The sequence below is a fragment of the Dasypus novemcinctus genome, chromosome 9 (genome assembly GCF_030445035.2).
Source record: "Dasypus novemcinctus isolate mDasNov1 chromosome 9, mDasNov1.1.hap2, whole genome shotgun sequence".
Lineage (NCBI taxonomy): Eukaryota > Metazoa > Chordata > Mammalia > Cingulata > Dasypodidae > Dasypus > Dasypus novemcinctus.
Genome location: NC_080681.1, coordinates 43,261,302 through 43,286,329, shown reverse-complemented (window position 1 = coordinate 43,286,329; position 25,028 = coordinate 43,261,302). Strand labels below are relative to the sequence as shown.

The 25,028-nt window shown below is 39.1% G+C and overlaps 1 protein-coding gene and 1 pseudogene across 2 annotated transcripts in view; one reads left to right on the top strand and one right to left on the bottom strand.

The window, feature by feature from the left end:
* The window catches only part of TTLL7 (tubulin tyrosine ligase like 7), a 186,881-nt gene extending 162,306 nt beyond the window's left edge, over positions 1 to 24,575 (bottom strand). Inside the window, exon 1 of one of the 2 annotated variants that reach the window (XM_071217321.1) lies at positions 24,335 to 24,575. The gene's annotated coding sequence lies outside the window, so the exon portion shown is untranslated. Of the gene's footprint in view, positions 1 to 23,846; positions 24,234 to 24,334 lie in introns of those variants that run through there. The other variant, XM_004454403.4, reaches the window with a different exon arrangement.
* LOC101422376 (large ribosomal subunit protein mL49 pseudogene) lies at positions 1,436 to 3,204 on the top strand (annotated as a pseudogene).
* Positions 24,576 to 25,028: the final 453 nt, after the last annotated feature.

Sequence of the window (25,028 nt, the reverse complement as noted above, 5' to 3'; positions counted from 1 at the left end):
ATAAGAACAAGGTCTAGAGCAACATTGTGCCTGGGAATTTCCTCCTGTCAGCCTTCATGTTACTCAAATGTGGCCAGTCTCGAAGCCAAACTCAGCATGTAAATGCAATGCCTTCCCCCCAGCGTGGGACATGACACCCGGGGATGAGCCTCCCTGGCAACGAGGGACCACTATCAACTACCAACTGATGATGCAACTGGAAAATGACCTTATACGGAAAGTTCAATGCGGATCAGCAGAATATCCATGTCTACATAAAATACCATGACTTTAAAATGCTGTTTGACCTAAAGTAAGGGGGAAATGGAAAGGAGAAATGAGTTTATATGGCTAAGAGTTTCTAAAAAAGAGTCTGGAGGCTGGCAGAAGGATTGCCCTCATGCACAACTGAGCAGAGCCAGAGAGACAGATAAAGCAGATACAACCCCCAGATATTGGTTCCTCTGAGGGCTAAAGAGACCCATGGGAGTTATGGTCATGGCCGATGGGGTTAACTACCAGGGCAGATGGCCCCTCTTTAGAAATGGTGTTTATGTGTGATGAATCTGGACTCAGATGGGATCTCCCTTCATAAGACTTTCATGCTAATGTGCTGGAGGTGCAGTTAATGTTGGGGTTTAAGATATATTTAGGGGATTTGAATCTCTGGACTGACAATGTGATAGCCAGGTCCTGAGCCTCAACAGACTCCAGCACCTACAATCTGATCTATTGGACTTACCACACTCAGCTAAGATGGAGTTGAAGAAGGACAACCACCACACCATGGAGCCTAGAGTGATTACAACTGAAAATGGGAGGATTGCATCCAGCATCCATGTGGAATCTGAGCCTCCTCTTGACATAGAGGTGCAATGGACACAACCAATCCAATGTCCACATAGAAGAGGTGGCATTGGATTGGGAAAAGTGGACATGGTGGACGATGGGTATGGGGAAAGGCAGGAAGAGATGAGAAGTGGAGGCGTCTTTGGGACATGGAGCTGCCCTGGATGGTGCTTCAGAGGTAATCACCGGACATTGTAAATCCTCACAGGGCCCACTGGATGGAATGGAGGAGAGTATGGGCCATGATGTGAACCATTGTCTATGAGGTGCAGAGGTGCCCAAAGATGTACTTACCAAATCCAATGGATGTGTCATGATGATGGGAATGAGTGCTGTTGGGGGGGGGAGAGGGGGGGTGGGGGGGTGGGGTTGAATGGGACCTCACATATATATTTTTAATGTAATATTATTACAAAGTCAATAAAAAATAAAAATAAAAAATAAAAAAAAATAAAAAATTAAAAACCTAAGTTATTGGGGAGCAGGTGTTATAACATAAGTTATCAAGGAGCTCAGTGGTTGAGCACCTGCTTCCCACGTATGAGGTCCCAGGTTCAATCCCCAGTACCTCCTAAAAAAAAGTTATTAAGAATGAAGCACGGGGGGCAAATCAAGATGGCCGCGCCCGTGTTTCAGGCTGCGTTGCGGAGCTGGAGAAAAGGCTTCCAGCCGGGTCGCATGCTACGGCATCTGAGCCAGCCCCAGGGGCCTCCTGATTACACCAGTTTTGTGGAGTCTGTGCATGAATACCAGTTTGTGGAGCGCCTTATACCCCCAACCAGCATTCCAAAGCCCCCAAAGCATGAACAGTATTCCACCCCCAGTGGCTGGCAGCCCCCGCAGGACACCCCACCCAACCTGCCTTATTTCGTGCGGCGCTCTCGGATGCATAACATTCCTGTCTACAAGGATATCACACATGGCAACCGTCAGATGACAGTGATCCGGAAGGTGGAGGGCGACATCTGGGCCCTGCAGAAGGATGTGGAGGATTTTCTGAGCCCACTGCTGGGGAAGACACCTGTTACCCAGGTCAACGAGGTAACAGGTACCCTGCGGGTCAAGGGCTACGTTGATCAGCAGCTCAAAGCTTGGCTCCTGGAGAAGGGCTTCTGAGGCCCCACTGAGCAGCCTATGACAGCATCCCCCCCAGACTGGCAACCTTGGGAGAGGGAGGTGGGTGTTGGAGCCAAGGGACGGGTTATTGAGAGAATAGGGGTAAGGGCTGGGAAAGGGCAGGGTGAGGGATAAAGGCCTTGCATGCATGGAGAGAGAAATGCGACTCCGCTCAGGTGTCACCATGGGGGAGGGCTATCTACAGTGGAGACCCACTAGGAATAGCCGAGCTAGTGGGAGGCATTAGCTGCAGCTCCCCACTTTCACTTTCCTCTCACTGGGGCTCTTTGGACTCAGCTATTCAAATTCTGGGGTGGTGACTGCTCCTCTAGTGGAAGCAACAGCTCAGCCCAGTTTAAGGGAAGCTGCACACGACAGACCTGTTAGGGACCCTTCTCTTCCTCAGTCCCCTGGCCCTCCTGAGCTGACTGCTGCGTACACTCCCGAGCCCCTGCTCTAGGCCAGAGCTGGCTTGAATGGAAACTAACAGACGACTCAGACTTATGTCCTGTAGGTCTTAGCAGGGCTGGGCACAGGAATGAATGCCTCTTAACCCCTGGGCTCTTTCTACCTGTGGAGAGGCAGAAGGCCTGGCTGGGGTCTCTGTTCTTTTCCAGACCAAATTGGGCCTGACTGGCTTTCCAAGATTCTGAAAACAGAAACACTAGGAAATTAAATGGTTTGCTTTGGTTGGCCTAACCGTGAGGGAGTGCTTGGGAACTCCAAGGAGCCCAAAAGAGCCTCTGCCCTCAGCCTGGTAACCTGGTTTCAAGGCTGGACAGGGAGTTTGCAGGCAGCAAGATGCTGGCTTTTGTCCCTGCCAACCCATTCTGTCCCATCCCACATAAAACAGCCTCCACACTTGCCCCTCCTTGGAATCTCAGGGGCCAAAGACCTAAGTCCTCTCTTCTACCTCACCCCACCTGAACCTACCATCACATTGGCTAAGACAAGGTTTAGATCCTGCCTCCACTACCACTACCTAAGGCGAGGAACTCGCTTTCTCTGGAGCCCAGGGTCTCTAAGTATATGGATCTGCTTCCTAATAGTTAAATCAGCACTGCCCAAGGGCTGAACTGTCCTCTAAATAAAACCCTCACTCCTGCAAGCTCCAGGCCATTCTCTAGTTGACACCTTGAGCAAGGAAAAGTAGCCTGACACTGACCCTATGACACCAGCCCCACCAATTGTTAATGCAAGTTTTTATTTGGCTGTATATACAATTTAAGCTATTAAAATTTGTACAATATTTACAAATTAAAAAAAAGAATGAACCACAATTTAAAAAAAAAAAAAGGATTAACCACATGGTTCATCTTTCTGAATAATTACAAATTACTTTAATAGCTAGTTTATCCATAGCTAATCCAGATGATACTCTTCTCCACCAAAGATTACATCAAACAAGAGGAAGACAAACTCTGAAAGTAGCTTTAACTGAATTAGTTTACACAGTGTTTACCAGCCATTCACTTGACACCAAATCTGCTAAGCAAAATATCACAATGACAAGAACATTTTTTTATATTTAATAAGGTCTATATTTTGCCATTACATTAAGTAGATGCATTTAGTAGTCTGCTGGCATGCTTTTAGTTATTGTTGTTTGTTTGACTTTGGTCTTAGAAAGCTTATTTATTTATTGAAATTTTTCTATGTGATTTTTCTGTAATAAATGGTTTTTTTAAAAAGTCTTAAGGATTGATTCATTTCTAATACATAATTTGTTTTCTTGGCATTTAAATACGAATTTACTTATTCTTGTACTCATGGGTAGAGAGTTCATTAGGCACTCTTAAATAAGTGTTGCACTAATGAATTAATCAGAAGTCAAGTTTATAGGCTAGCCCTTATAAATTTTTTGAGATTACAAGTAATATAACATAGTCAAATGCCTTTAATATAAGTAATTTCCATTTTTGCCACAACTAGATTCGAGCTTCTCTTATCCATTTTAATATCAAATTGACTTTTCCAATTCCTGTTTCCATACTCGCTTTTAATCTAGTAGACATTTATTAAGCACTCATTAAATGAAATGGACTAAATTAGATGTGATTTTGTTTCTATTTTATTAATGGTAAGGGGGAAAAAATCAGTAAAATGCTAATCAAAAAGGAAATAACCATTGATTCTTTCTTGATTTTGACTTCAACCTCTCGCTATCAAACTCTTTTTATCATCTATTTTTATATACATAATAGGCATTTTTGTCAAGTCTTTTCTGTTTCTTAACTTTATTTAGATATCGAAATTTTTTGATTATTCAAATAAAATGTACATACAATTTTAATATCTTGTATTCCTGACCAGTCAAAAGTACTATATTATTATAGGATCTGCATAATTAAGATATTTCATAGATATCATTGATAAATAGTATATATCAAGTACCAGTCAGTATAGAAACAATATAAATTTGGGTAAATAAGAACTAAAATTTATTTAGCATAGGAAGAAAATAATTTAAAGTTATAACAGGAGAGAAAAAAGAATTAAAATTGGAAGAATATCAGGAAGTATACACACACTGCTCCATAAAAATTCTATTTTAGGAATTCGTGTTGAAAATTCTACCATTCTTTCTGTAAAGTTAACCTTCAAATTTTCCAGTTACAAATGTATCATGAAATCTTAAAATGTGAAAAAAAAATCACATGCCATTTTTCGTTTCTAATCTTGGGCCCAAATCAAATGACTTTATGACCTTCTACTTTATGCAGCTTCACTTAAACCTACAAGCTCAGTTATTAGAGTCAAGTCAGCCTTGGCTGGAGCTGACTGGCAGAAAGCATCGCTGATTCATCTCAGGAAGAGACAGTCTGCAGCATCCACAGTTTTTATGATGTCCAAAGAGGGTAAAGAACTGGTCACAAGCCAAGTATTTCCTCTTGGAACACAGAGAAGAGGACTGGAAGTATACAAAATTCAAAGCTTGCTGTATTTGAATTCCAATTTAAATTCAGCCTTTCTGGCCAGATAAAAAAGAAAGGAGTATACAAATAATAATTTGCAAAGCTATAATATGATTCCAAGACTGGACAATTTAGGTATGTTTTTAGAATAAGGCAGTGTTTTCCTTATTCATTTCCTTATTCAGCCATTAACAAGAGTTATGTAACTATTTTCATTTATACTATACTATTTGGTACTTTGAATATAATTCCTTCTAGGTAGCCCATGACAAAATAATGACTTTCCTATTTTCCTCATTTATGTCCACTAGGTTTTATATAACATCTATCTCACTTACCAAATATATAACAAAAACTCATAGAGTTAAAATAACTATCCATCATCCATTATGGAATCTGGGGCAGCTGCTTAAGCAGACTATCAGAATTAAAATGATGCAGACAGCAGTCAGAAAGAGAGACTGGGTTACAATATGCCCAAGGGACTGTACGAGCCAGGGAATCTTTTCTTCATTCATCTGGCTCCTTACAAACAAGATGCTATAAATTAGAGGACACCACCCAAAACAAAGAGACCCTTAACCCAAACAGTACACAAAACTCAAATACGACAGATAAATTATAGTCACTTAAAAAAGAAAAATGACCTCTCTCAATCATTCTCTAGAATGGCATATTCAAGATTTTACATATTACGAAGAAGAGATGGTCTTTGTGAAAAGTCAAACATTGTTATCTAGATTTCCTCTGAGAAACTATAAATTTCAAACATGAAAGTAAGGCTCGGAAGTGGCATTAAATCTAATGTTTAAATATTTTAGTTGTCTTTATAACTGAGAGGAAAATATATATCATTTTTTAAGGATCAGCTTAAATCAAAATTATAACAGAAGGCTTCCCAAAAAAGGAAGAGGTGCTTTGATATTTGGGGGAGGAGAATTAAATGAGAATTTCAGGAGAGTATTGATTTAAACCCTTGAAATTTTAATCTGATTGTGACAAAAATGGAAATTACTTATATTAAAGACATTTAGCTATACCATCAAATTAGTCACTTATAATTTCAAAAAAGTTATGAGGGCTAGGATATAAACTTGACTCTTAATTCATTCATGAGTTTAACACATTTAAGAGTATCTAATGTACTCAGAACCCTGACCATTACTTCCCACTGAATTACTTTGTATAGGAAGGATCTGGGCCCTGTTTTCTCTTGTTGAGTCCTCCGAAACAGAGAAGAGACCATGTCTAGCTTCAGCAGCCTGCAGATAACACAGTGAATCTGAGTTAGCCTTCTTTGGGTAGCCCTGGAAGACTTTTAATGATGTGAAATATATATATATGGAGATACAGGGCTTGCTTAAAGCTAAATCACAGGAATTATTTAATGAAAGAAAATTCTACTCTGACAAAAGACTCAAAAGATTTTAAAAATCAAATACTCATTACATTGTTGTGATACCTGATTCTAAAAGACCGCTAAGGAAGCAAATCAACCCTCTCAACTACTCTTACAATTACTAACAACTAATTTTATTCCTCTGTTTAACTGAAAATTATATGTAAAGTCCAGGGCCTCCTATATCAGCTTTTACTGAAAATTTACTAAACATCAACAATTTTGTTTTCTCTTTCCATTGATAGAGACTTGACTGATGGTTTAAAAAAAAACACTCTAGGAAAATTATTTTGGTCTGAAGGAAAAACTTACACTTCCCTATAAAAGAAGTAGAGGTGGTAGTTCCACCTTTATAAATTTGTGAATAAATAGAGTGTACTGGCCTAGATAGGTATTTCGAGCCATGTTCTATGCCATTTGTTCAAGTACCCATCATTCACTCCTCTGTGGGTTAGGGAAAACCCAAAACTATCTTTGGAGAAAGTTTCAAAACTGTGTAGGGTCACATCTTTAGCCTACTTTTGTGCAGAGGTGCTGTGCTCTTCAGTTCAGGTACATATATTTGATAACTTCCTATCACTCATCTAGCCAACTCTTAAATCACGGGATTCTATACTTGATTGGAAACAAATAGCAGCAAGGCAATTCTCAGGGAGTAAATTTGAAATGTACTGCCCTCAAAGTCTCAACAAGAAAAATAATATACATGAAGGATTTCCTGAAAGATATGCAGAACTTCATCCTTTGAGACAAAGTAACATCCATTCTGGGATTGAGTTCATCAGAGAGCTGTCTACCTGAACTACACCACATTGCTGGTCATAGCCAGCTGGTTCAATTCCCAGTGCCTCCTAAAAACAAAAAAACAAACAAGCGAACAAGTGAAAAAAAAAACAACTCCGGGGAGCCAAGGTAGCTCGGTGGTTGAGCGCCAGCTTCCCACATTTGAGGTTCGGGTTCAATTCCCAGCCCCTACCTCAAAAAAAAAAAAAAAAGAAGATTTTTAAAGAAACTATGGGAGAAATTGCACACTGGATTCAATACAGGAACAGTTTTTAGATTCAGTATAGAAAGCTTTGTTTCTCCTAATAGGTTTGCTTTCTTATGGACCAGTTTTCCAACTAATCATTAAACTGTCGTGTGTTCCTCTTTGCATAGAAATTAGAAAACTGAGAATCACATGTATAACTTGGCCCTAATAAACATACAGAATTTCAGAGCATTTCTAAGCTTATCTCTCCCTTTGCTTACATGATCTTATTTTTTCACTGGTATTCTCAGATTTTTTCATCTAATGTACATGCTATAAAACAACTCAAATCTTCAAAAACTATTTACCCAAAATCTTGTAAAAATTTTTCAAATTGTACACTTTACCATATATAAATTACACCTCCACAAAGTACTGGGGAAAAGTGTATAACAAAAATCCATATTAATAATCAAAATCAAAAGATAATAAATCAGATATAATTTCTTGTACTATTTTTGAGTCAGTTCTTAATAAAATTTTTATATTTGCTACATCCCTGCATAGGTTATCAGTGCATTAATATTATTATTATCTTTATAATTCACAACAAAATAAATTTCAATTTCTATATATTGTATTTGTTAGAATAAAGTTGGGAGAGGATAATTTTGAAGGGTTTCATTTTGTGAAGATTCTATTGCTGAGATCTATTGTTCTACTTACCATATTTATTCTGGAAGAGAGGAGTGTATAGTAAAGTGTGAAGGATAAAGTATCCTATGTGAAAATGAAGGTATTAGAAGAGATCTATTGTTCTACTTACCACATTTATTCTGGAAGAGAGGAGTGTAAAGTGTGAAGGATAAAGTATCCTATGTGAAAATGAAGGTATAGAAGAGAAACAGGAAAAGGGGGAGATGGAACAATCTGGTAAAATCAATGCCCTTCTTTTGTCAAGTGTGAGATGCCACATGCCTATGCCTCTGGCCTCACTTCCCTCCTTGCTTTGTTGTTGTAGACTAATAAGACTCAAACATTTTGGTCTTAAAACCCCGTATACTCCTAAAATTAAGGAACTCAAAGAATCTTGCTTTAGAGGGTTATATATTGATATGTACATTAGACGTTTAAATGATAAATGTTTATAATATTTATTTTTGTATTGATTTTTAAATAACATATTTATTAAAATAACTAAAATTTCCAAAAAAGCAGTGCTAGGAGTGGCATTATTTTACATTTTTTTAAATCTCTTTAATATCTGGCTTCAGAAGATAGCCAATTCATACCTCTTTTTCATTCAATTTATGTCATTCTGATCAACATATCTATGAAGCAAATCTGCCTTCTCAGACATAGGCAATTGGAAAAAAGAGTATTTTAAGAGTCTTTTCATATAACTGTGGATATTATTATTTGATACTAAACCATAATGCAACAAGTGATAGTATTTAAGGTTTGTTGCAATGTGCAATCTGAAATTACAATCCATTTATTTAACAAATACTATTGAATGTCTTCCACTTACCAGGAACTATTTATTTTTATTTTTTTAGGAGGAACAGAGGATTGAACCAGGGACAAGTGCTCCCCACTGAGGTACACCGCTCTGAGACTGTAATCTGAAATTACATTAGCAAATTTTTCATTTTCTGTTACTTTAAAATCCATTGGTCTATTTTACCCTTTGAATATTTTTCTTTACCTATGCATGATTTTATATTGGTTTATTCAGTTATACAAATTTTCCAAATGTTGACAATTCATTACAAAATGTCCAAAAAAATCACTAAGGCATTTCATCAGAAAAGTCTTTAAGAATGAGTGTGCTGAATAGATATAATTTTTCCAAAATTTTGATTTTTGTTTGCAAGATTAAACTGTACCTTTGCCAAAAAAAATACTGTCAGTGGTTTTCCTTGAAGCAACAGCCTCACTTTGTCCATTTTCAGCAAAATGCCTACCAAATACCTATGTTTGAATAACTACGATTTGTCTGTTAAATTGTTCTTTCGAGTAAAAATGGTGCTCCACAAAAAATAAGATATCTAAATTAGCTTGCAACTCAAATACTTGCACAAGTGTCTTTCCTTAAGACAAGCTTCATACTTCGTTATGCAGCAGAAGTGCCTTATGAATACCTTCCATTGAGTAACAAGGTATATTAAAAAAAAATGTACTCAATTTTTCCTGCTTTCACCTCACCCCCAATATAACTACATACCCAGAAAATTATCCATCAGATAAAGAAATACTGAAATCTGGAAGTAAGAAGATGCACTGGCTAGTCCAATGAGCTGAGCTTCCTTAGTTTTCTTTTAATCTCCCATGTATCCCCAGAATTGGAACTGTAAAGGTCTGCAACCCAGAACCACCTTCGGGTATTGACAAAAAAGGGAAAGAAAAGAGAAGAAAAGATTGCTCTTCACCCAAAATACCAGGAAAGTAAAAGTCCAAAAGAGACCCAGAGGGGAACCCCAGCCCCCCACTTCAAAAGGACAACCTAAGGCACCGGTAGGAGCAGAATTAGCAAAGACCTGTGTCTCCCTGCCCTATACTCAGAGGCAGAAAGACCCAAACCCAGCAGCTTCTGTGTCCTCCCCCACTGCCCCAGAGAAGGTGTAAGCCCCGGGGAGCGTCTCACACCCCCAGACAGCAACAGCAGGGACTGAGCGTGAGCCTCAGTAGCACCATATGAATGAAGCAAACCAAAATAGCACCACAAAGCCTCTGAAAATTGAACTATCATTGGAAATAAGGCCCACAAAAATGGGACAGAGCCTACACACTAAATGTAAACAGTGATTACCTACTAAAACAGAAGATTTAAATAGGATCAAGAATTTCCCAACAATATGGAGTGTGTGTAAATAAAGTTAATTTTTTTTTAAGTAAAAAGAAAAGGAATCCCCTAATACAACCAAAACGACAAGGATACAATCAAAATCATTTGTCGACACAAGCTTGGGCCCAATAGGGGAGACGGAACCCAGGACTGTTGAAACCTGTAAATCCCCTGCCCTTCCTCCTACCACCTCTGCCACTTTATAGCATCCCCCTCCCTCTACCCATTCCCGTTCTGATAATCTGGCCATGACTAGTAGAAGCACAGCCAGGCCCAACAGGCAGCCCCAGGCCAGCAAAATATGCCAGTTCAAATTCATCATTATTGCCCTGGTGGGGAACAAAGCTGACATGGCCAATACGCACATGGTGGAGCATGAAGAGGCCAGATAGCTTATTGTTTATGGAGGTTTCAGCCAAGACACCTGTGACCATGAATGATCTCTTCCTGGCAATAGCTAAGAAGCTGCCAAAGAGCGAACCCCAGAATCTGGGAGGTACAGCAGGCCAAAACCAGGGTATGGATCTCCATGAGCAGTCCCAGCAGAACAAGAACCAGTGTTGTAGTTAAGGGAAGGACTGGCAACAACCAAGTATGGAGCTAGCCTGAGAGCTGAGAAATAACCTCCATCCCTACCCCTCAGCACACATGCCCTATGGCAGCAGCACGCTGAGCCCTAGCTCCCAAGGGCTGCCTCCTAACAGCTCCATCACAGCACTTCTTAACGCTTCAGCAACCAACACCAGGCAGCTCTTGCCACTGGCCTCCTAGTCCCTACTCTGGGGATTGGCAGTCAGATACCCCAGGACTTACCTTCAAGAGAAACTTTCTTCACTTTGTATTATAAGTATAAAACAGTGACCTACTAATCTTTCCTCCTTCCCAGTGTTACCCATTTTTTTCCAGAAACACTTTGACTCCTGCCCTTCCTTTCCTGCTTTTGGTCAATCCCTGTTCTTGATCCCTTTTCCCTCCTCTCCCCAGGATGGAAAAGGTGGTGAACCCAGGACCTGAGGAATAAGGTTTCCAGATCAGTCACACAAAGGGCCTTGGGGAAGAGGGGTTAGGCTTACAGCAGGAGGGAGTAAGGAAACATTTCTTTTTTGTTTTTATTTGGCTGGACTTTCTCATATTTGAAAACACTGCAATATCCATGAATTGGCCTTACAAAGGGTGTTTCTAGGTAGAGATGAGAATAGGAAGGCAAGCTCTCTGGCACCACGTTAGAGTTCAAATTGCATTAGCTCACCAGGCAGAGGTGGGGGAGATAGATGGGCAGTGTTATCTGTGCCTCTGGAACTCATCCAAAGCCTGGTTATCTCTTAGGTAACTTCTCCCCCATGGTGGGGATTTGACCTCAGAATCCTCCAAAGAAACTTCACAGGTTGCCTGTATCATGGGGTCTGCTGTAATCTAATTGGAGGAGGAACCAGTTTCTGATATCCATCCTGTTTTATACATAGGCATGTTTTCAATTAAGATTCTTGTTTCACAGGGGGTTTGATTGATTAACTCCCCCACCTCCTTTAATTGGATGGAAACTGAGGTATATACAAGGTTTGGGAGGGCTGTAGAGAACCATTCCAGAGGCAGCTACTCAAGCCCAATTTCCACTGCTAGCTTCCTCCAACTCTGATTCTTCACCTACATTCTAGCCAACCTAGCTCTTGAGGGGAAGTTTGCCCTTCCGGAGAATTAACTGAGCAACTGGGAAGTGGTCTGAGGAGAGCATAGGCTAAGGCAGGGAAGTGAGGAGATGCCAGGCAAGAGGGAGGAGTTTTCTCTCCTTTTCAGAGTTCATGTTCAATTTGATAACCATTAACATGTCTTTTCTATTTCCCAGTAAATAGGTGTGGTCTTATTTCCCCTGTACAGTCTGTTCTATCCCCCATTTCCCATCAGGCCTTATTTCCTTACTCCTTCAGTTTATAAAATGTGAAGAAAGAAATAAAATGTTTTAAAAAGACCTAAATACCTAGAGAGAGAGACCATCTTCATGGATTGGAAGAATCAGCATAGCAAAAATGTCAATTCTCCCTAAATTGATATATAGGTTAACACAATTTTTATCAAATCTGTTTAATTATATCAATATTCCACATTTTGTAGATCACTAAGTGGCTCTTCAAAAGACAAAGTTAATAAAACTTAAGTTTAATTTGTTAAATTAATTGTACCATAATTATATAGTCTCAAAAACAATCTTGTCGTCTTTAAAGACTAAGGAGGAAAATATTTATTAAATAATAATTTGAAACCATTCTAATAATACATTATTAAACTGATAAAAATAAACAATTCTATAGCAATTAACTAGAAGAAAAAGTTTCATTTTTAGAATTCCTACAAAATGTCAGAAAGCAACCAATTAATTACATAAATCACAATTTTTTATACTCTTTTGAAAGAAAAAGTTTCTACTTCATTCTTCTGGAAAATATGGTAATCACTTTCATACCATCAGGTTATGGTCAGTTATTTAAAGGGGACAGAAACTACTAGACTACCATTAGGTAATTTTACATGGTGATCTAAATCTCCACATTCATAATATTGCTGAGTTTATTTGCTTAATTTTGTTCCCATTAGAAGCTACACTTCAGGTTCTACACCGATCCTATATTTATATTATTGTGATTCCTTTTGGGTTCTAAAAATACAATTCATAGATACACTCTCGAGCATGATATGGAATATGCAGCACCATACCTAAAGCATATATTTAACTTTTTATTCTAGTCAAAGATGAAAATAACTCTCTCAACACACAGTATGTATCCAAGATAAATTTGTAAAAGAAAAATGCCTCCTGTTCTGAAAATGACAACCCAATAAAATATGTCACAGTAAACTTTTCCTCTGCCAAAAAAGCTCATCTGGCACTGATTTTTTTTTTTTTTTCAGGCAGTTCCAGGGATTGTACCTGGGATCTCATAAGTGAGAGGCAGGCACTCTATCAATGAGCTACATTTGCTCCCTGGTACTGATTTTTGACAAGTAAACAAGATTTTCCACTTATACAGTCTCCATTCCTCAGTTCTCTTCTATACCCTACATTACAGCGTATTATTTCAAATCTGCTTTATATTTTGTGACACAATGTACCACAAAAGCCCACATATGAACAACATAATATTTTAAGACATTGTAAATTATATGCCAAAAGGCCTTAAAATAAAGTACAGTTTTAATAATAGCTTACTATATTTAAAAATAATATTACAAGAATAGCAAATTTATGACACATAAACCCTCCTGTTTTCATGGCAGATTTTGCCAAATAATCTTTTATACTGTCAGAAGAGTATAAAAATATTGATTTATGAAATTATTTGATACCTACTAAGCACAAACATAGCCTCAAACCCTCAAAATGTCATGCCACACAACCACTACCAATTAAAAGGAATAAGCACTGGAGGTGAAATTTAATCTCCATCCCTACTAGAAACTTTTTAATTTTTTAATTTTAATTAAGAAATATTTCAAACAAAAAATATGCAATGAAAACCCATATAATCATACCTAGACTTAATAGATGTTATTACTTCACTACATCCATCCCATATAATTTTTATCAATATATCTCTCTGAAGATTTTATAAACACCTTACTTTACCATCACGAAAAGAAAATACAGAATTTTTAAAATTGTATAGGATTGTCCCTAAATGTCTAACAGAGTTGATGGAAAAAATAAAATCCTCCTTCTCCCCAAAAACATTATCATAAGAAAATATTTACTTAAAAATTCTTGGGAACACAACATTTACGACTTTCAGTTTTCTAGTAAAATACATAACATTTCACATTTTCAAAAATGTTTCTATGTAAAATATGTCATTTGATCTTCAGACATCAGAGCTCTATGTTTATATTTTACAACTGAAGATCAGGAGTTACTTAAGAGTTGTACACAAGATCTCAGGACTAGTTCCTGGTCCCAATGTTAATGAGTATAACAACAATGTGGACTCCTAGAAAACAACCAAATAAAGGACCTTATTTAAAATACTTTTCCATTTTTTATATATAATAGGATATAAATATATGATACATCTTTACCATTCCTGGAAAAGTGATTACCTTAATCTCTTAGTCATAAAATTTTTTTTTAACTCCCTCTGAAAAACACAGGCAATAAAACTAAGATCTTGTATATTCCCATATAATTTAGGTCCTGGCACATAAGATGTGATTTGCCACAAAAGGCACATTTTCAGGTAGCTGAAGGGTTCCTGACTAAAATTCAACTTTATTCCAAAGTTATGGATTAGAAATACTGTCTTTACCATCAGAGAGGTTTTTAGCACCCTTTCAGACCCCTTCCACAGGGACTTTGGACTAGTCTGTGCTTCCTTCATGGGTTCCTGGACATCTTTTGTCTGGGAAAGACCAAATTGGGAAAGTCCCCCAGGGGGTGACCCAGAAATTGCCCTCTAGGCAAAAGCTATGTGAGACAATTGAAAGGAGAGTAAAAAAATACAGAGGCAGAAAGACTGGGACAAAGGCTGCTTTGTTTCAGATTCCCAGGAAAGGTTTGTCCCCTGGGAAAAAGAAGGACAAACTCCTGTAAACAAGACTCCATAACAACTAAAAAGTAAAAGCCCAGGACAAGACAGAGGCAAGAAAGACAGGGAAAGTCCTGCACGGTGCACTCACCTTGGGAAGACCTTTCTGATAGGAGAGCTGAAGCTCAAGAAAATCTGTCTTATTACCAGCTGATTACAAAACCAGGACACAGACATGCCAGAGAGTATATCCAAGAGTTCCCAAGCTAAATATATTAAAACGTACAGTGCACAACGAATGATTACCAGACAAAGAAAGAAACAGGAAATGATGACCTAGGATAAAATACAGAAAATACCAACCAAAAAAAATGAGAATGTGGGCATACCAAAGACTTTTAAAACCTGATCTTAAAAATGCTTAAAGAGATGAAGGAAAGTATGGAGAAAGAACTACAAGATATCAGGAAAATGAATGAACATGAGAGTCTAGAAAAAGCAATTTTTTAAAACTTTTAGAGTTGAAGACCACAATAACTCCCAGAGTTGGCAGAAGAAAGAATTAGTGAAATTGAAGATAAGATACTTGAAATAAGTCAGGCTGTGAAGCAGAAAGAAAAAATATATATTTAAAAGAGAAAATAGTCTAAGACAGCTATGGACACCATCAAGTGCACCAGTAGACGTGTTATGGGAGTCCCAGAGGAGAAGAAAGAGAGAAAGGGGATAAAGGAATAGTCAAAACCTGACGGAGAACTCCCAAACATAGCAAAAGACCTGAATATGCACATCTAAGAAGCTCAGAAAACACCAAACAGGATAAACATTTTTTTAAAATAGACAAATCTGGGAAACGGACTTTGGCCCAGTGGTTAGGGCGTCCATCTACCACATGGGAGGTCCGCGGTTCAAGCCCCGGGCCTCCTTGACCCGTGTGGAGCTGGCCCATGCGCAGTGGTGATGCGCGCAAGGAGTGCCGTGCCACACAGGGGTGTCCCCCGCGTAGGGGGAGCCCCACGCGCAAGGAGTGCACCCATAAGGAGAGCCACCCAGCGCGAAGGAGGGAGCAGCCTGCCGAGGAATGGCACCGCCCACACTTCCCGTGCCGCTGATGACAACAGAAGCGGACAGAGAAACAAGACGCAGCAAAAAGACACAGAAAACAGACAACCGGGGGAGGGGAGGAGAATTAAATAAATAAAAATAAATCTAAAAAAATAAAATAAAATAAAATAAAATAGACAAATCTGATAATATCTGATAAAGGTTTAATATCCAGAATATATAAAGGTATCATTCAACTTAAAAACAAAAAAACAAACCAATTTAAAAATAAGCAAAAGACTTGAATAGACTTCTTCCAAATAATATATACAAATGGCCAGAAGGCACATGAAGAGATGTTCAGCACCATTAGCCACCAGAGAAATGAAAATCAAAACCACAATGAGATACCAGTTCACACCAATTAGAATGGCTGCTATTTTAAAAATGGAAAATAACAAGTATTGCAGAGGAGGTGGAGAAACAAACACTAGCTCATTTCTAGAGGTAATGTAAAATAGCATAACCATTGTAGAAGACAATTTGGCAGTTCCTCAAAAATTTAAGTATAGAATTCCCATATGACCCAGCAATCCCACTACTAGGTATATACCCAAAAGAACTGAAAGCAGGAGCTTGAAAAGATGTTTGCACAACAATGCTCACAGCAGCATTATTCACAGTTGCCAAAAGATGCAAGCAACCCAAGGGTCCAACAAGTGATAAACTGATAAATAAAATGTGGTATATACATACAATGGAATATTAGTCAGCCATAAAAAGGAATGAAGTCCTGATACATATGACAACATGGATGAACTTTGAAGACATCATGTTGAGTGAAATAATACAGACACAAAAGGACAAATATTGTTTGGTCTCACTGGTTTGAAATAATTAGAATACGCCAACTCATCAAATAAGAATCGAGACTCTAAGTTACCAGGGGATAGGGTGAGGGTAGGGAATGGGAAGTTAAGGCTTAAAATGCACAGGGTTCCTATTTGGAATAATGAAAATGTTTTGGTAATAGATCGTTGTGATGGAAGTATAACACTGTGTACACAATTAACAGCACTTAAATATATATATATGAATATGATTTAAAAGAGAATGTTAAATTATACATACGATACAGAATATACAGAATAAAACTTTCTTTAAAAATTCATTGAGGAAAGCAGATATGGCTCAACCACATGGGCGACCATCTACCACATAGGAGGTCCTGGTTAGGGTCCCAGTGCCTCCTAAAGAAGATGAGCAGATGCCGCCTCCCACCGCAACAAGTTAGACTCCACCCCTGCCATAACAAGCAGAAGCTTCAAGCCAGCAGACATGCAGCCGGCAGGAATGGATGTGGCTCCGGCGGTTGGACACTCCCAAATTTGGGAGGTCCCAGGTTCGGTTCCCAGTGCCTCCTGGAGAAGGCAAGCAAAAAATGAGCAGACAGATGAGAGAACCATCTGGGGGGTTAAACATTTAAAATAAATGTTAAAAAAAAAAAAAAATCCATGGAACTGCAGTACACAGTGATCCCTAAGTTAAATCATGGACTTTAATTAACAAAACAATTATAAAAATGAGCTATTGTCAATTTTAACAAATGTTCTACGCAATGCAAGGTGTTGGTGATGTGACTGATGGCATATTGGAATCTTGTATTTTATGCGTGATTGTTCTTTTAACCCCAAATTTCTCTTATTAAGGAGGAAAAATACTTTTAAAATATGTTAAGATTATGTCAGCATTTCTCAAAATTTCATCAACATTTCTAAAAATTTAGTCCCTGGATCACTTTATTGAATTCACCCAGGCTGCTTGTTAAAACTGAAAACTGAGCCTTGGGTTAGAACTACTAGGTCAAAATCTCTGAGAGGGAGGTCAATTATTTGCGTTAAAAAAATTTTAAAAAAGTCACAATGTGTTTCTTACGCAACTAAATTTTGAGAAGCACTAAGGCCTCCCTTTCAAACTCTCCTTCATATTTAAAATATCCATTTTCCCTTTATTGTTGTTGCAAATTTAAGAAACTCTTGTTTAGATTTCCTAAAAATAATGGGTTGAAATGTGTGTGTTTTGAGTCAGTGGAAAACTGATGTGAACTAAAAATAGACAGCAAAGCTTAGAGAAGGTATTCAATGAACTTGAGAAGTTACATTTCCCTCAAATACCCTCAAAAATTAAAACCAAAGAAAAAATCAATAAAGGTAGTCCTCTCATTTACATATTACAATAAATACTCCCACTTACATCAAAATTAGTATCTAAGAGAAGCAGCTGTAGACCAATTTCTAATCCCTCCATGATTCTGTATGGAAGTGTTGCCTGTTTTCTCTCCTCTCTCTCACTCTCTCTTTCTCTCTCCCCCTCTCTCTAGCTTGACTTTTCAAATTGTTAAAATTGAGTAAACAGCATCTGCCAATCTTGAGGATTCTAGATTGAGAGATGCTAAGTAACTAAATATGATCATCTTTGATACGATCAAACCTAAAACTAAATGAAAAAGACCCATCTGGTTTCATGTAAATTAAACTGATTATAGAAAGTATTCAATTTCCTTTCCAGCTAGCACATATTTATTAGTAAACTGTAGACTGAGTCTAAATATAAACTGAGATGTGTGCTGAAAGTATTGCCCTGATTTTTTGGCAATCACTATTAATACACACATCATAAATTTTGTTAAGAACCTTGAAAAAACAGATTTTAAATAACAGTGATGACAAAAATTACACTTGAAAAAAATCCCATGAAATGCAATGATTCAAATTAAACCCACAGTTGCTAACTAGATCTATTTGCTACCAATATTTCACATGTGACCAATCATATCACAAAGCTTGTCAGAACTTGCATTAAAAACACATCAGTTAAAGCAGATTTTACATAGAGTTTAATTTGGGTAACTTCTCTTTCAAAAGTAAGATAATATGACCTTAAATGAGAGGTATACCTAAGTAGCCCTAAAATTCTAATCAAATAAATAGCCTTGAAATAATCTCCAAACTACTGTCTGGCTCCAACTTTCAAAACTACAAATGTTCATTTTCTTAAAAAAGTCAACTTCATTGCACATACAGTAATGGAGGAGTAGGGACATTTTTATGAAAACAGGCTACTGCCATCTTGTGTAATTAGCTGTGGCATCAATTCAACTTTGCAAAGCTGTGAGTTAGAGTAGGAAACGTTCAGAATAATCCTTTGTCAAATATAGTGTTTCATTTCACATGGCTAGGTAGAGGGATAAAAATAACACAGAAGATTAGAACTGGGTACCACAGCACAGCTTAGAAAAAGTAAACAATATGGATGGTGCAGCACAACCAATGGGTCAACAATATCATCAATTTCAAACTGAAAGTTCCCAGGGACTTTTGAGTCAGCCCCAGAGAAGACCCAGTGACCATTTGACCACCTAACTCTAACCCTTCAAAGGAATCAAAGGACCATAGGCCAACCAGTAGCTTGCAAGTAAAAAATGAAAGAAAAAAGAGGAAACTTATCACTCACCTTCCCAGAGCCTAAACAATCCCAACGTCTTGGCTTTGTCAACTAACATGTGTACTATGCACAGCAGTACTTTAGCAGATAAATGTCAAATGTGAACTAGAGAGAGTAAAGGTTAGTGTAACCTATTTAAATTTAACAGTTTTCTTCTTCAACTTAAAATAGCCTACTTCAACTTCAACAAATAATGCCTGAGAGAAATAGAAATAGATGTAGCACCTTCTAACAGCTTAAGCAAAAAGTTTTTAATAATAGATCCCAACTAAGCACAAAAAAACTCTGCCTAGATGAATGTTCATCTTCCACCCACAATCATAGATAGCATCAGGACCCGATGAAGTGGAGCCTCTTTTCATTTTGTCACATGGTGCTTCAGTTTTTACAGTTTCCTTTCAAGTCTCCCAAGACTGATGACTTATTTTAAGTCTGTTTCTCTGCTCCCTGGTTGCACCCTCCAGGCATGCTCATGTTCCCCACACCCCTTCCACCAACCAGACAATGACCTCGCCCCCTAATGGGCTCCCCAGCAGAACCCAGGAGAGTGGGGAGAGGGGCGGGACCTGAGGAAATTCAAGTGTGCACCTTGGAAGGCAAGCCAGGGACCTGACCAAGTGTAGATCCAAGACTGGGCCCTTGCCCTTTTCGTTAAAGGAGGTAGTACGAAGTTTTCCTAAAACCGAGAACAGATGGGGAAAGAGGAGGCAGGGTCACCTCTGTGAAGGGAATTCCCTCTGGAGTGGGGATGTTGGAGGGGAGATGGTCTGGATGCAGGGAAGGGCTGCTGAGAATATTATGGTTCTCCCAGTGGCCACTGTTTTCAAAGATGTCTCTGGCAGCATACACTGGAGAAGAGTGAGGAGCTTCAACATTCACACAGTGGGTTTCCCACAGCTTGTAACCAGGGCTTCTGCTGAGAACTGGTCATAGGTCCCATATTCCTGTCCTCAGCTACCTGAATTCAACAAATTAAAGTCTAAAAGTAAGCTTACATCTGTGCTTACCAGGATACTGACTTGGAGAAGTGGGAACCTGATGAAGGTAAAAGAAGGAAGCTGAACTTTGAAGGAGATGGATATCATGCCTGTGTGGTAATGGTGGTGGAGGGGGTTGGGATATGTAAGTGAGGTTCACAAATACAAGGACCAGAAAGCAGTCTGTCACATATGCCCTTTCTGTGACTCTTGCTCACTCTCACCATACCAGTTTTCAAACTTTATTACATCTTTTCTCCTCAATGACTATGTGCCGCCTGCACTTCTCCCAGCCTTTATGACTTAACTAATCATTCTAATCTTCATTCTAATCAAAAGAAGAGTTTGACTGAAAGAGTATAATCTGAGGAGTCATGGACAGGATGGTATTGATTACTGATTATTAAAATGCAAATATTCTGTACTTAATTTAGAAATGTTCCAAAGGGGGTAAATATATAGAACCCAATAGGATTTCTAAACCGGCTTAATATAGTCAAACTCTAAGAACTCATACCTGTTAACCCAGAAATTTTATTTCTGAGACTCTATCCTAAGTACTAATTTTCAAAATATAGAAGGTTTTGTGCATAAAGATGTTCATCACAGTGTTACTTGTTAACATCAATAAAATAGCAACAGTGAGGAATGATTAGGAATTTATGGTATCTCTAGCTAATAGAAAATTATATATGCATTTTTAAATGTTTATTGTCCAACTGTAATTAAATGAAAACTGTTATAGAATTTAAATTAAAAATATAATATGAAAAGTAATATAGTAATACATATAGCATGATTAAAATTATGCATGGAAAAAAGAGTGGAAGGAAATATACCAAAATATTAATAATGGTTGTCTTCTGTTGGCAAGATTATGGATTATTTTTTCCTTTTTATGTTCTTGTAGTTTCCCAATTGTTCATAATTCTAAAATGGGGGGGAACACTTTCATAAAGGCAAAAGGCAAACTTCCTAGGAAGAGGAAAAATGCTACTTGTATAAAAAAACTTTTTCTGGGTTTAGGTGATAACTAATCCTTTAGTATCAGTACCCAGAAAATAAACCATTTTCTGGAAGGGGACTTGAGGCAAGGGTTATGGAGAACATGAGCAAATCCAAAAAGAAACTTAGCCTGCATAGAAATCTACACTAGCTCCTTATTATTGCCTGGTATTTAAGGTTCTTTACAATTTGTCACCAAATATCCAAACAGTACTTGAGCACTTCTCACCTGAACCTTTGTCTGGCTTTCTCTTTGCCTATGGAAATCCTTCCCATCTCTTAGAGACTCATTTAAATTCACTTCCATCCATACTTTCCTGATTATCTGATTACCCCAGCCTCTATGATTTCTTTCTCCTAAACTGATGCCTAAGCACTTAAGTCTGAACCTACTGTTTCTGACAAATTAAGCCAATTCTAAGTTATTTCATTAATTACTCTTGCATAAGTAAATATCTCCCCAGCAAAACTGTAAGCTGCTTGAAGTCAGCACAGTAATCATTTGACAAATACATACATACTGTAGAGACAGGAAGTGCAGTTCTAAAGTTAGGTTGATATTATATTCATACCTCAGTGATGTTATCTAAATAAAATGTGCTACTTCAGTATTTAAATGCTGCTGCTGACCTTTCATCACTAGGATATGCATTTCCCTTTTTTAACAACCATGATATTGTATTTTTGCTTATTCATTCATGCCAATTCTGTTGTCCCCCTTGGGATTAAACAGACTGGATTGTGAGAAGCATCACCAAGGCTCAAGAAACAGTCTATTGACATGGAAAAAAAAATAAAGAGAAATTACATCCTAAGGAATCAAACTTAAAACTCATCACAGGGCCTGACTCATAGTCTTGTCTGAACAATAATTGTAAATTTGTGCCTCCATTTTAGGTCCTTATTTAGGCAGTGGGCTTTTGTCCATCAATATTCCCATTAACTTTAAAAAATTCTCCAATGCAAATGGCTCAATATTTTAAAAGTGATGGACTAAGACGACTATGCTTTTGTGTGCCATCAAATACTATTCCAGTACTTAAGAGATAATGAGCACTGTACAATAGCAACCTGTCTCCTAAGACATCAACAATGGTTGCATATCTTAAGAGACAGTCCATAAATCATAAATGAAAGCAAGCCAAATGAACCACCAAAGGACAAAGAAAGGTTTATCATCATCCATTATTTTTGCAGAAGGAGCACACAAGGTCAATACCATTGTCGACGCTAAAGGGCAGGGCAAAAACAAATCAATTCAGTTTCCCACTGTACTGAACTATATTTTGCTACAACACACACATATTTTTTAGTGGAAAATCTAACACCTGAGACTCATTGCTTGTACAGATTCCATCACTTACTAGCTGTATGATCATGTACCTTCTTTGTATTTCAATTCCCTAGCCTGTAAAATGGAATTATCACCTGCTATGCCAAATCACAGAGTTGTAATAAATCAAATAGCCTATGTGAGTCTGCGTTGATCTGTCACCCCATCAATGAGTGTTCAGTCACACACCCTAAGAGAATAGTTTATAACTGGATAACTCATCCTACTGCAAAAGTTTCCTAGAAGTTTAAAAAGAATTCAGATTTCTTTTTTACTTTCCTAATTGATTTCTACAACACTTGAGCATCCACCATATATCACTGCCAAAAATGTGTTGAACATCTGTTATGCCATGGCTCTCTTTTGCATTGTCCAGATGTTTTTTTGGCATATGCTTTCTAAGAAAATAGATTTTTTTCACATTATTCATACAAAAAATAATTCCATACACAAGAAGTTTAGAGGTTGTTGTTGATGTTTGAGATTTATTTACACCTTAGAAATTGAACTATACATTTAATACCAATAGACTATGTATATATACACTTGTACAAATTACTCATTAATACAATGGAAAGTTCACTGGTTTTAGAGACCTGACTCTAAATTCTGATGTTCCTGTATTCAAACTGAGTTCCTGTATTCAAATTCCAATTCTGTGACCTTGAGCATGCAATTTAACTTCTCTGCCCCTCAATGTCCACCTTTGTTTCTGGATTGTTTTGATGATTTAATGACACATATTGAAGTAAGTGCCTAGGCTCTGAAAGTATTTTTACCGTCCCTTGAGCCTTTTCCTCTCATGCCAGGACCAATCAAACCGACCCGGAACACAAGACAACTCTGATAACAGCATCTTTCACACACATTAGCGGGGGAGATGCTATATGATGTAAAATAAAGTGAGTGAGAGCATGAATTAGTCAACCACAGAAGGAAAAGCGGAGAAACTAAGTGATATTAATGAGGGCCCTAGACTTCACTCGCATGTGCAAAAAAAGACACTAATCTGACACTTTAAAGACTGCACCTCACGCAGAGGTTTGTGCCAAGAGGTGGAGAAAGGAGGAATTATAGAACAAGCCGGCCGGGAGCCTCCCTGTGGACCCCGCCCAACACCACCCGCCCAGGTCTTTCATCTGGAGCCTAGAAACTGAGGTGAGAGCTTAGCAACTGACCTTGTTCCCTCACCTCCTCCACATTCTGCCCAAACCTCTCGGGGCACGAATGGTGCTGAATCATTAGCACTAAGAGCAGCAGCTCCCCGTTCTGCTGCTCCCACCAGGGACAATGTTCCCAGAGCTGTGACCCCTTGTGCGTCCAGGTGGGGGCCGAGGCCCCGGCACTAGGAACGTTGAAGGGGGTCCGAGACGGATCGGGACCGCAGTTTACTCACCCCGGGGTGAGGGAAGCCCAGCCCTGGTCCTTGCCTCCCAGCTGCGGGCGGTTCCTCTGCGGCTCCCGCGCTTCCGGGCTTCCCCTGCGGCTGCCGCCCGGGGCCCGGGCAGCCAGCGCGGGTGGACCGGTGCTCCCCTCCGCCCGCCCACGCCCGCGGCAGCCACGATTCGGGGCTCGGGGCTCGGGCGCTCGACCGCGAGCAGCTGGAGCAGCTGTCGCTGCCTAAGGGGGTGGCGGCTACCGACGGGCCAGACCATTCGCCGACTGCGACAGGGGGTGCGCGACGTGCCGAGAGGAGCGGCGCGGCCGGCGCGGAGGGCCGGCGACGGTTGGGAGGAACCAAGGCCGAGGGGAATCCTCTGCCCCGTCGGCGCCGGGAGGGACTGGGGACAGGGGGTGGCAACGCAAAAGCATCAGCTTTTCCTTGTTGTTCGTTGGAGACAGCCCGTTGGCTTTTCCGGGAGCTCCCCCGCCCCCTGCTCTTGCCTTGGTCCAGCTCGCGGCTCCTTTAGAACGCGGCAAACAGAGGACCTAGCAACGGAGCGCCTGGGCGGGTCCCTCCTCAGGAGATGCGAAACCTCGCGCCTCTGAGCCTGACGCCTGGTGCCGCCGCCTTCTCCTCCAGGAGCCCTCATGGTGTATGTCTTACGCCGCAAGAGTAGGGCACTCGAGCCGTTGAAAGGGTTACTCGGCTCATTTCTCCAAGCATCTTTGCGCAGCAAAGAAAGGATACCCAAAGGAAGGATGAAAGTTAAATTTAAAAAAATTTTTTTAATCAGCTGCTCCCCCCGCCCCCATAGCTGCTTTGTAGATATGGGAGTGGGGACCATTCTGAATTACAAAGTTACTGCTGCCCAAATGTTGAAAACTACAGCAGTTGGAATATGAAGATTTAGGAAGCAGTGTTAACGTAGAGATAAAAGATTATTAAAGAAATCGAAGAATATTTGAGATTCACCATTAGAGATCAGTGTCTTGGGAATGGGGAGGCAACCAGTCTTCATATGTAATGAACTTTATAGACTGGAAAGAGAAGTCTGCACAATGACAGTCCCTAGACTTTCGTGAAAGCACTTTTAAGGTCTCTGTCCCTGACACAATCAGATTCATTTAGGGCCATGATGGAGATCAAAAGAAGTGTGCAGTTTCCCATAGGAAAAACGACAAGACAGAACAGAGT